Source organism: Dama dama, chromosome 21 (assembly GCF_033118175.1).
Source record: "Dama dama isolate Ldn47 chromosome 21, ASM3311817v1, whole genome shotgun sequence".
Classification (NCBI taxonomy): Eukaryota; Metazoa; Chordata; class Mammalia; order Artiodactyla; family Cervidae; genus Dama; species Dama dama.
This window is the reverse complement of record NC_083701.1, coordinates 59,603,883-59,616,958: the sequence shown is the minus strand read 5'-3', so window position 1 is coordinate 59,616,958 and position 13,076 is coordinate 59,603,883.

Below are 13,076 nucleotides of genomic sequence, written 5' to 3'. Positions count from 1 at the left end.
GAGAAAATGAAAGGGTATGAAAAAATTTTGAAGAGATTATAGTTGAAAATTTCCCCAAAGTGGAAAAGGAAATATTCAATCAAGTCCAAGAGGCACAAAGAGTCCCATACAGGATAAACCCAAGGAGAAACACACCAAGACACATACTAATCAAACTAACAAAGACTAAACACAAAGAAAGAATATTAAAAGCAGCAAGGGAGAAGCAACAAAAAACAAACAAGGGAAACCCCATACGATTAACATCTTATCTTTCGGCAGAAAATCTGCAGGCCAGAAGGGAATGGCAGGATATATTTAAAGTACTGAAAGAGAAAAATCCACAACCAAGATTATTGTACCCAGCAGGGATCCCATTCAAAATTGATGGAGAAATAAAAAGCTTTTCAGACAAGCAAAAGTTAAGAGAATTCAGTACCACCAAACCAGTTTTACAACAAATGTTGAAGGGATTTATATAGTCAAGAAATAGAAGATAAAAGATCTACAAAATCAACCCCAAACAACTAAGAAAATGGCAATAAGAACATATATATCAATAATTACTTTAAATGTAAATGGATTAAATGCTCCAACAAAAAGATGCAGACTGGCTGAATGGATACATAAATAAGACCCATATATATGCTGTCTACAAAACCCACTTCAGATCTAAAGACACTTATAGACTGAAAGTGAGAGGATGGAAAAATATATTCCATGCAAATAGGAATGAAAATAAAGCTGGAGTAGCAATCCTCATATCGGACAAAATAGACCTTAAAATAAAGAAGATTACAAGAGATAAAGAAGGATACTACATAATGATCAAGGGATCAATCCAAGAGGAAGACATAACAATTGTAAATATCTATGCACCCAACATAGGAGCACCTCAATACATAAGATAAATACTAACAGATATAAAAGGAGAAATTGACAGTAACACAATAATAGTAGGAGACTTTAACACCCCATTCACACCAATGGACAGATCATCAAAACAGAAAATTAATAAGGAAACACAAGTCTTAAATGATACATTAGATGAGATGAATCTCACTGATATCTTCAAGACATTCCATCCAAATGCTGAAGAATACACCATCTTCTCAAGTGCACACGGAACATTCTCCAGGATAGACCACATCTTGGGTCACAAATCAAACCTCAGTAAATTTAAGAAAATTGAAATCGTATCAAGCATCTTCTCTGATCACAATGCTATGAGACTAGATGTGAATTACAAGAAAAAAACTGTAAGAAACACAAACACATGGAGATTAAACAACACGTTTCTAAATAACCAACAGGTTACTGAAGAAATCAAAAGGGAAATAAAAAAAACTTCTAGAAACAAATGACAATGAAAATACAACTCAAAGCCTATGGTATGCAGCAAAAGCAGTTCTAAGAGGGAAGTTTATAGCAATACAATCCTACCTCAAGAAACAAGAAAAACATCAAATAGACAACCTAACTTTATATCTAAAACAACTGGAAAAAGAAGAACGACCAAAAAAAAAAAAATTAATAGAAGGAAAGAAATCATTAAGATCTGAGCAGAAATAAATGAAAAAGAGATGAAAGAAACAATAGTAAAGATTAATAAAACTAAAAGCTGGTTCTTTGAGAAGATAAACAAAATTGACAAGCTTTTAGCCAGACTCATCAAGAAAAAAAGAAAAGTCAAAACAACAAAATCAGAAATTAAAAAGGAGAGATTGCAACAGACAATGCAGAAATACAAAGGATTATAAGAGACTATTATGAACAACTATATGGCAATGAAATGGATAACCTGGAAGAAATGGACAGATTCTTAGAAAAGTTCAATCTTCCAAGACTGAACCAGGAAGAAATAGAAATTATGAACAACCCAGTTACAAGCATTGAAATTGAAGCTGTGATCAAAAATCTCCCCAAAAAACAAAAACCTAGGACCAGGTGGCTTCACAGGAGCTATCAAACATTTGGAGAAGAGCTAATGCCTATCCTTCTAAAACTCTTTCAAGAAATTGCAGAGGAAGGAGTACTTCCAGACTCATTCTATGAGGCCACCATCACCCTGATACCAAAACCAGACAAAGACAACACAAAAAAAGAAAATTACAAGCCAATATCACTGATGAACATAGATACAAAAATCCTGAACAAAATTTAAGCAAACAGAATTCAGCAACACATCAAAAAGTTCATACACCATGACCAAGTTGGGTTTATTCCAGGAATGCAAGGATTCTTCAATATACACAAATCAATCAATGTGATACACCGTATTAACAAATGGAAAGATAAAAACTATATAATAATCTCAATAGATGCAGAAAAAGCCTTTGACAAAATTCAGCACCATTTATGATGATAACTCTTCAAAAAATGGGCATAGAAGGAACCCACCTCAACCCAGTAAAGGCCATATATGATAAACCTATGGCAAACATTATTCTCAATGGTGAAAGCATTCCTCCTAAGAACAGGAACAACACAAATGTGTCCACTTTCACCACTATTATTCAACATAGTTCTGAAAATCCTAGCTACAGTAATCAGAGAAGAAAAAGAAATAAAAAGAATCCAAATAAGAAAAGAAGAAGTAAAGCTCTCATTGTTTGCAGATGGCATGATACTGTACACAGAAAACCCTAAAGACAGTATCAGAAAATTACTAGAGCTAATCAGTGAATTTATCAAGGTTGCAGGATTCAAAATCAATACACAGAAATCACGTGCATTTCTATATACTAACAATGAAAAATCAGAAAGAGAAATTAAAAATCAATCCCATTCACCATTGCAACAAAAAGAATAAAATATCTAGGAATAAACTTACCTAAGGAGACAAAAGAACTGTACACAGAAAATTATAAGACACTGATGAAAGAAATCAAAGACAATATATACTGATGGAGATATGATATTCCATGTTCCTGGGCAGGAAGAATCAATATTGTGAAAATGACTATACTACAAAACACAGTCTACAGATTCAATGTGATCCCTATCAAATTACCAATAGCATTTTTCACAGAACTAGAACAAAAAAATTCATAATTCATATGCAAACACAAAAGACTCTGAATAGCCAAAGCAGTCTTGAGAAAGAAGAATGGAGCTGGAGGAATCAACCTTCCTGACTTCAGATTATACTACAAAGCTACAGTCATCAAGAGAGTATGGTACTGGCACAAAAACAGAAATATAGACCAATGGAACAAGATATAAAGCCCAGAAATAAACCCATGCACCTATGGGTACCTCATTTTTGACAAAGGAGGCAAGAGTATACAATGGGGCAAAGACAGCCTCTTCAATAAATGGTGCTGGGAAAACTGGACAGCTACATGTAAAAGAATGAAATTAGAACACTTCCTAACACCACACACAAAGATAAACTCAAAATGGATTAAAGACCTAAATGTAAGACCAGAAACTATAAAACTCTTAGAGGAAAACAGGCAGAACACTCGATGACATAAATCAAAGCAAGATCCTCTGTGACCCATCTCCTAGAGTAACAGAAATAAAAACAAAAGTAAACAAGTGGGACCTGATTAAACTTAAAAGTTTTTAACTTAAAAACTTTTGCACAGCAAATATCATAAGCAAGGTGAAGAGACAACCCTCAGAATGGGAGAAAATAATAGCAAATGAAACAACTGACAAAGGATTAATTTCCAAAATATACAAGCAGCTCATATAGCTCAATACCAGAAAAACAAACAACTCAATCAAAAAGTGGGGAAAAGACCTAAACAGACATTTCTCCAAAGAAGACATACAGATGGCTAACATACACATGAAATGATGCTCAGCATTGCTCATTATTAGAGAAATGTAAATCAAAACTACAATGAGATATCATCTCACACCAGTCAGAATGGCCATCATCAAAACATCTACAAAAAAGAAATGCTGGAGAGGGTGTGGAGAAAAGGGAAAGTTCTTGCTCTGTTGGTGGGCATGTAAACTGATACAGCCACTACGGAAGACGGTATGGAGATTCCTTAAAAAACTAGGAATAAAACCACCATTTGACCCAGCAATCCCACTCCTAGACATATACCCTGAGGAAACCAAAACTGAAAAAGACACATGTATCCCATTGTTCACTGCAACACTACTTACAATAGCTAGAATGTGGAAGCCACCTGGAAGTCCATCGACAGATGAATGGATAAAGAAGTTGTGGTACTTGGAATATTACTCCATGTGGTACAATGGAATATTACTCAGCCATAATAAAGAAATGCCTTTGAGTCAGTCCTAATGAGGTGGATGAACCTAGAACCTATTATACAGAGTGAAGTAGGTCAGAAAGAGAAAGATAAATATCATCTTCTAACACACACATACAGAATCTAGAAAAATAGTACTGAAGAATTTACCTACAGGGCAGCACTGGAGAAACAGACATGAAGAATAGACTTATGGACGTGGGGAGAGGGGAGGAGAGGGTGAGATGTATGGAAAGAGTAACATGGAAACTTACATTACCGTATGTAAAATAGATAGCCAATGGGAATTTGCTGTATGTCTTAGGAAATTCAAACAGGGGCTCTGGATCAACCTAGAGGGGTGGGATGGGAGGGAGATGGGAGGGAGGTTCAAAAGGGAGGGGATATATGTGCACCTATGGCTGATTCATGTTGAGGTTTGACAGAAAACAACAAAATTCTGTAAAGCAATTATCCTTCAATTAAAAAATAAATTAATAAAAAAGTGAGTAAAAAAAAATAAAGAATACTAGAGTGGATAGTCATTCCCTCACCCAGGGGATCTTCCCAACCCAGGGATCAAACCTGAGTCTCCTCCATTGCAGGTAGATTCTTTACCCCCTGAGTCACCAGGGAAGGGGATAATCATAAGTGTAAGTAACCATAGACAGAGTCATAGTCAGCAGCCCAAAGTCACACAGGGCTCCTCCCCAGGTTTGCTCTCTGAGAATCACTAGAACTTACTGCTGGGAAATCCTTCTTTTCCTTGTGAATAGTCACAAGTATCCTGGAAACCAGTCAAGCCTTTATAGGAAGTCTCTTGTTCTGGACTTGGAGAGACAGGGAGAGAATATTCACAGTCTGGGGTAGAAAGAAAAACAGGAAATGGTCTCATTTGCTTTGAAATCTGAAACCAGATGTCAAGTGTTCAAGTCATTTCAGCCGGAGTGGAGTTTTGTCTCTGTTCACTTGGCCACTGCAGGCGTATGTGGGGAGGAGGGTGGTCCATGTTTTCAGACCCAAAGCTCCTTTTCCTCTCTTCTTGGTTCAGGGTTAGACCAGGAGGCAGGAAACCTGGATTTCAGCCCAGGCTGCTCTCTGGCTCCTGAAATCTTCATTGTCTTGAGTGTGGAAGTGGGCTGGGGGGAGATGGCGCCACCTCCCTCTGAGCTCAGGTTGGCGTGTAAACGTGCTGCACGCACGTGCAGCATCACTGTTGTCAGGAAGATGCAGGGGGAGAGCTGAGGCCCTTGACAGAGAGTAGCCATGCGCAGGATCCACGCAGCTTCCTTTTAAGGGGCCTGAGTGAGGGAACGGGTGTGCTTCTGAGCTCGGAAAACTCTGCAAAGGTATATTTTTGAGACTGATGCAAAATCCCAGGCAGTGACGTTCTAGTGACTCAGCACAGTGGGTGGAAGTGATTTTAAATAATGACAGTATCAACCGTCTTCCTCCTCCTGCTCCTCCTGCCACGGAACACAAACTCTCTGGTCCTGCACCCACTGAGTCAGCTACTCTCTGCGGGCCTGAAATGTAGGCAGCACCACACGTACGTCATGATGCAGCTCTCTGAGACGAGGGGGGAAAGCCCATGAGTGCAACGTCCTTCCGTCTCCTCCCCCCAGTCCCAAGCCCAGATAAACAAGCGATGATGAAAAGGTCACCTTGTACGTTCCCCAGTTTTAAACAGACTTTTCAGAGCAAAGTGAGGTGTAATTATAGCTGCTACCATCAGAGACGAGGGCACTTAAGTTAATTAGTAAGGGAGGCCACCCAATTTTGGTTAGAAGTTGGTAGTATTTTAGAGAGAAAGAAACTGCCGTACTTGGATGGGGCAGCTTACAGATGTCTTTCAGACAGAACAACAGGGGGACTGGCTCGAGAAAGAGGACACAGGTCATGGCCAGGTTTGCAGCTTGTGAGTTTCTCCATGACCAGCACAGAGATGGCCTCGTGGACCCCAAAACGGTGCCCAGTCTCAGTGTCCTGGTGACACTGACCTGTGTCCTGGTCTCCACTGGAGACCCCGGGGCCTCCGGAGGCAAGGGGCCAATCAGGGATTTTTCTGGGGCTTTGGAGGGTTGGCACAGACCCTTGAGCTAGCAAGCAGGAGGAAAAAGGAGGATGGTTTCTTAGGAGAAGAGACCGACCTCAAGAATAAAAATGAACTGGAAATGGAAAAGATGGGAACCAAAGCGAACACTCAGCACGGAGGCCATCGCAGGAGTTGGGTGCAGGGGTGGGAGCCGTGGGTTCATCCCTCACCTCACTCACCCCCAGACTCTGAGTCTCTGAACTGGGAGATGCATGATTGTAAGAAACGAATATTCACTGGGTACTGTGAGAACATTTAATGCAAATAAAAGCAAGAGGTTCCATCCTCTCTGTTAAAAATAATGGAAGAGATTTCCTTCTCTTCCTTTTACTTTGAGCACTGCCTTCAGAAAACCTGTCATTGTCAGGATCTCTCTTCTTTGAAAGATGTAAATCCTTTTGAAGACTATATTGGCATTTTGTCCCTTTTATGACCCAGAGATGTCTTCATCAGGCACCTCTTTGAAATGTGAATGCCAAGGGAGATGGCTCCTATCTCCCAGCATAGGTGAGTTGCAAAACATCCTCCTGTCATAAAGTAGAAGTTTGTTTTTCCTTTGGATGGAGTCACATGGGTAACACAGATGGTCACCCCAATTACCAGGTAAAGTTAGGATGAGCTGTGTGAGACCGGTGGTGCTGGCAAGTCCTCTGACTTCAGGACTAGTGGGGTTTATCCTGAGAACCTGTGTGTAATGGGTTGCATCTGCATGGCTCTCTAAAAGGGTGAGATTTCTTTCTGCTTCTGTAATTCTTGATGGATTGTCTGTGCAGTGCATCACATTCCGGTCCAATGCTTATTCAATAGCAAAACCTATTTTGTTCTCTACTACCTTTGGGAAGAGAATTTCTGGGTTGGGAGAAGATTTTGCTTTTAGCTTCCTTGGTGGCTCAGACGGTAAAGAATCTACCTGCAATGTGGGAGACCCAGATTTGTTCCCTGGGTGGAGAAGCTCCCCTGGAGAAGGGAATGGCTACCCACTCCAGTAGTCTTGGAGAATTCATGGAGAATTCCATGAACAAGAGGAGCCTGGCGGGCTGGAATGCATGGCGTCACCAGGAGTTAGACACCACTGATCCGCTAGCACTCTCACTTTCATACTTCCCCAAAGAGTACCTACAATATACGTGTTACGTGCCTGACCTCCTGAATTAAGTCCATATTTCTAAGTACAGTGTACACCACTTGGCTTTTTACAGCTGAAGTTCTCTCAAAGGACCCAAAATTTTCCAAGGGATGATCTTAAAGCTCAGTGAAGGATCAGATATTCATTTGTGGTGGTTTCAGAAGGCAAGAGGCTTGTCCAAGCTCATGACAACTGGAGAGAAACAAGAGATTATTAAATTCCTGGACTCCAGGACTCTCCGCTGCCATATCACCCATCCCTAAAAGCCCACATCATTTGGGTTGTCACTGTATTGCACTCTTATATAATTTCTTTTATAGTCACTTGCAATATTCAAATTTCCCCCAAGTTCCTGATCATGGTCTGCTTCATCATGTTCAATGAATTCTTGAAAATAAAAAAAACACTTTGATCCTCTTCTAGCTAGGTGTGTGAGAGAAATGAGTGCATATTTCCACATTGTAGCAGTTTCATTCATGAGAACCAAAACCTGGACACCACCCAAATGGCTATCCACAGGTGAGTAGGGGACAATTGTGATCTTTCTGTACAAGGAGTCCTGCTCAGCCATTAGAATAAATAAATGATAAAGGCGAGTCCTTAGTAAGTCTCAAAAACATTACAGTGAGCCAGAGAAAACAGCTCCAAAATCACTATATGTTTTCCACTTAGGTGAAATTCTATAATAAACCAAACTAATCTATAGTAAGAGAAAGCATCTCAGTGGTTGCCTGGGTGGAAGTAGACAGATCGACTGCAGATGAGAATGAGGGAACTCTGGGTGATGGTGGATATGTTTTATGTCTTGATTAGGATGGGGGTTGCACAGGTGTATCCATTTATCAAAATAACCTGAATACGTAAAATCAGTTCAGTACAGTCACTCAATTGTGTCTGACTCTTTGCGACCCTAAAGACTGCAGCATGCCAGGCTTCCCTGTCCATCACCATCTCCCAGAGTTTGCCCAAACTCATGTCCATCGAGTTGGTGATGCCATCCAGCTGTCTTCTCCTCTGTCATCTCCTTCTCCTCTTGCCTTCAATCTTTCCCAGCATCAGGGTCTTTTCAAATGAGTCAGTTCTTTATATCAGGTGGCCAAAAATATTCATTCCTTCCAATGAATATTCAGGAGTGATTTCCTTTAGGATTGACTGGTTTGGTCTCTTTGCTGTCCTAGGAACTTTTAAGAGCCTTCTCCGACACTACAGTTCAAAAGCATCAGTTCATTGGTGCTCAGGTTTCTTTATGGTCCAACTCTCACATCCATATATGACTACTGGAAAAGCCATAACTTTGACAGTATAGACCTAAAATAGGCATTGGAAAAGATCCTTATGCTAGGAAAGATTGAAGGCAGGAGCAGAAGGGGTCGACAGAGGATGAGATGGTTGGATTGCATCACCCACTTGATGGACCTGAGTTTGAGCAAGCTCCAGTAACTGGTGATGGACAGGGAAGCCTGGCGTGCTGCAGTCCATGGGATCGCAAAGAGTTGGACATGACTGAATGACTGAACTGAACTGAATTATATATAACATACACTTCAGTCAGGTTTCTTCAGGAAAAAATCATTTTCCCCTTTATGCACAAAATTTGAAATTTAAAAAGGTGCAATTTTCTGAATCAATCAAGGTGAACTGGTCCCTATGAAGATGGGAGCACGGTCCTCCTGCAGGGCCCTCTGAATATGTCACAGGCTTACAAGGGTGTTAAGGTTATCCTAGTCCCCAGTCTCTGAGAAGTAAACAGGAGCCTGGCTCGCAATAATGCTCAGCAGGGAGGGAGGGGTGTGTTCCCAGATCCCTTCTCTGGGGAAAGCCTGCCCTGTCAGAATAAAGCGCAGCCCACAGCTAGCAGGGTTGTTGATGAATCATGAGGCGTTTATAGGAATGAAAGTTCTGTGATTCACACATGTCAGAGTTGATGGGAAAATTAAGGGCTCCCTTCCCCAAGGAGGGGGGATCGAGAACTCTCTTTAAATATTACATTTCTTTGGATAAAAAACTAAGTCACTTCAGCTCCTCCCCACTGATTCATTCGGGAGAAATACCTGTCAGGTTTTATGTCTGGTGAAGTCAAATCCTTTCCCTGAACAAGGTAGTGTAGGGTGTAGGGAGATCACTTAACTCTTGTCAGGGTTTTTTAATGTAGAGAGAAAACCCACTTCTCGGTCACTCGAGCTAGGTGAAGGCAGGGACATCATCCTTCTCTGACCGGGTTACCAGCCTCAGTCAAGGGTCAGGCAGAGGAAGATGGGCCATAATGGTAATTCAGTGATTTAAATAGACGTCATGAAGCCGGAGAATATCTCTAGGATCCCATTCTGATATCTGGGCTTCGCTGGTGGCTCAGACAGTAAAGAATCTGCTGCAATGCAGGAGACCTGGGTCTGATCCCTGGGTCAGGAAGATCCCCTGGAGAAGGAAATGGAAACCCACTCCAGTAAGCTTACCTGGGAAATCCCATGGACAGAGGAGCCTGGTGGGCTACAGTCCATGGGGTCACAAAGAGTCGGACACGACTGAGCAACTAATGCTTTCAGAGAGATTATTAGAGGCCTTTGAGCATTCATCAAATTTCCATCTGTCTTTTTTTTTTTTTAATTAAAAAAATTTGGGGAGGGGGGCTCTGTGCTGAGTCTTTATGGCTCCCCGGGCTTTCTTCAGTTGCCGTGAGCTAGAGGGGGCTACTCTCTAGCTGCAGGGTCTCGGCTTCCCAGTGAGGTGGCTTCTCTTGTGGAACACAGGCTCTAGGGTGCCTGGGCTCGGTGGTTGCGGCCTGTGGCTCTAGAATTCGGGCTCAGTGGTTATGGAGAATGGGCTTAGTTGCCCCAATGCATGTAGGGTGTTTGTTCCCTGACCAGGGATTGAACTCATGTCCCCTGCATTGGCAGCTGGCAGGCGGATTCTTAACCAGTCAACCACCAGGGAAGTCCTCCATCTGTGTTAAGTATGGGCTTCCATGAAGGTGTGGAGGGAAGAAAGTAACAGCAGAGATCTGAGTGATGCATCTGTGAGTCCAAGGAACACCAAGGACTTCTAGCTGTCCCCAGGAACGGCAGGCAACAGTTTCAGCCTCAGAGCATCAGAACAAACCAGCCCTGTGGACAACCTGATTTCAGGCTTCTAGCCTTCAGAACCGTGAGAGAATACATCTCCGTTGTTTCAGCACCCAGTTCGTGGTGCTTTGTTCCGGAGCCCTAGGAAGTGAATACAGGAGGCCGAGCAGGAGAAAGAGCTTCGTGCATCCGAAGAAAGGGCAAAAGGTTGACGTGTCTGGAGGTGCCGAGTGAGGAGAAGGCCATCATGGTCCGCTCTGGCTGGGCTGCGGGCTGCAGCAACCAGCATGCTGGTGACTGTCCCCAGGGGGCCTTCGGGGGATCTTTCCAGGTTTTCATCATGGAAGGAACATTCAGATTGAGTCACAGGAGCTGGGATCAGCCTCCCCTCGCTCTGCTCGGACTGTGTAACTCACATTTCCATTTTCACTGTCTGTAACACAAGAGGATGCTCATGACTTGCTTCGTCAGTCCATCTCTCAGAGTGCTAGCTGGGAACGGCGGATGCTATTGGAAAGTCTGCTGTGAACCACGTACCAGGGTTTTAGATGTAACTAACTACTCCTGTCGGTTACTGAGTTTCATCAGAGACCCGGCCCGCCACCCCCAACCCCTGCAACAAAGGGAAATGAAAATAGGGAGCTGCTTGTCTAGGCCTTACTAAGAGATTGTGAAGTCAGTGTTGAGACTGTTAATTCATCACCTGCCTGGAGACTCCCTAAGACAAGGCTGGGGCACCCAGTAAGAGACAGGTGGGGAGGGGCTCTCTAGGGTGAGAGCTGCACAGGAATGGGTGGGGGGCGTCTCCCCTCACACCTCTGACTGTCTCTACCCCCCACCTCCATCCCCACAAGAGTGCTAAGTCACTCCAGGCGTGTTCCACTCTGTGCAACACCATGGTCTGTAACCCTCCATGCTCCTCTGAACATGGGATTTCCCAGGCAAGAATACTGGACTGGGTTGCCATGCCCTCCTCCAGGGGACCCTTCCAACCTAAAGATGGAACCAGCGTCTCTTACGTCTCCTGCGTTGACAGGAAGGCTCTTTACCAGTTGTGCCACCTGGCAAGGCTCGAAGGAAGACAAGTGAAATTCTGAGGCTTCAGAGGCCTGCAGAGAGCTCCACAGGTACCCTCTGGAGTTGGAGGGACAAAGGGACTGATGTTGCAGCCACATTTCAAGCCACAAAGGCAGAGCCTGGTTGGAGTGGTCCCCTAGGGTGGTGGGATGAGGAGAGGGGTGCATGGCAGTGAGCTGCACTCAAGGATGTGGGGCTCAGGAGCGAGTTTCCGTGGTGGTGGGAGGACCTGCAGAAGTGCGCTGGCGTGGAGTTACCTTGAAAGGGACTCAGCCCCAAAGGACCACCTGCAAGGCAAGTGACCCCAGCAGAGAGACTTGGGGTTGGGTGGGCAGCAGAAGCCAAGGCTGGGGGCTAAGTGGGCATCTTGAGGAACAGCACTAATGTCAAATATGTCCCCGCAGAGGGATCCCCTCTGGACTGCAAAAGCTCCCCATGGGAGAGAGTAAGCACGTGGGCAGGACACCCCTACCCCCACCCCAGGCACTGGTTCTGGGGCCCTACACTGATCAAGCGCTCCCCTGGAGTGCCCTGTCCCCTCCCCATGCTCCAAGTCTGGAGGGGCCGGAAGAGGATATGAGCAGGGGAGGAACAGGGGAGACGTCCACTGAGTTCCTCCTCCCTTATTCTGAGTTTCTTAGCCTGAGTCAAGCCTGAGTTGTAACTTGGATATGGGGTTGTTGCCTTGAGATAGACTGAACTGGACTTCCCAGTACCTGCAAAGGGAGACTATTCATTGATAAATAGAATGACTGGAAAATCTCTGGGACTTTACCTCGAATTCATCTGGGGACAGAGAAAAACAACTGGACCAGCAGTTGCTTAAAAACGCAGTGGCTAGAAAGAGTCAAGATGTTTTTCTCTTTTTTTGGTTAACATCTCTTGATTTTTAATTGGAGGATAATTGCGTTACAATGTTGTGCTGGGTTCTACCACATAACATTGTGAATTAGCCGTAAGCATACATATATCCCCTCCCTCTTGAACCTCTCCCATCCCACCTCCCCACCTCTCTAGGTTGCCACAGAGAACCGAGTTGTGTTCCGTGATGTATAGCAAAGTCCCACTAGCTCTCTGTTCTACCTAGGGTACTGTATATGTTTCAATGCTCCTCTCTCAATTCATCCCACCCTCTTCTTCCCCTAAAGATGCTTTGCTGTTTATACCATACTGAATCTTACTCTTTTAACAAAGAGCTTATAGTTAGATAAGTTAACCTGAGAAACTCCTTTCCTGGAAATAAAAGAATCAGCAGAGCCCACTCTCTTTTACTGTCGATAAATAAACATTCACATAAGGGACATGTATTTTTTAAAATTTTTATTGAATAGTTGATTTACAATGTTGTGTTAATTTCAGGTGTATAGCAAAGTGAATCAAGTATACCTGTACATCTATCCACTCTTTTTTAGACTTTTCCCAAATAGGCCATTACAGAGTGCTGAACAGAGTTCCCTGTGGTATACAGTAGGTCCCTGTGTGCATACATGCGTGCTCAGTCACTCAATTGTGTCTGACTCTTT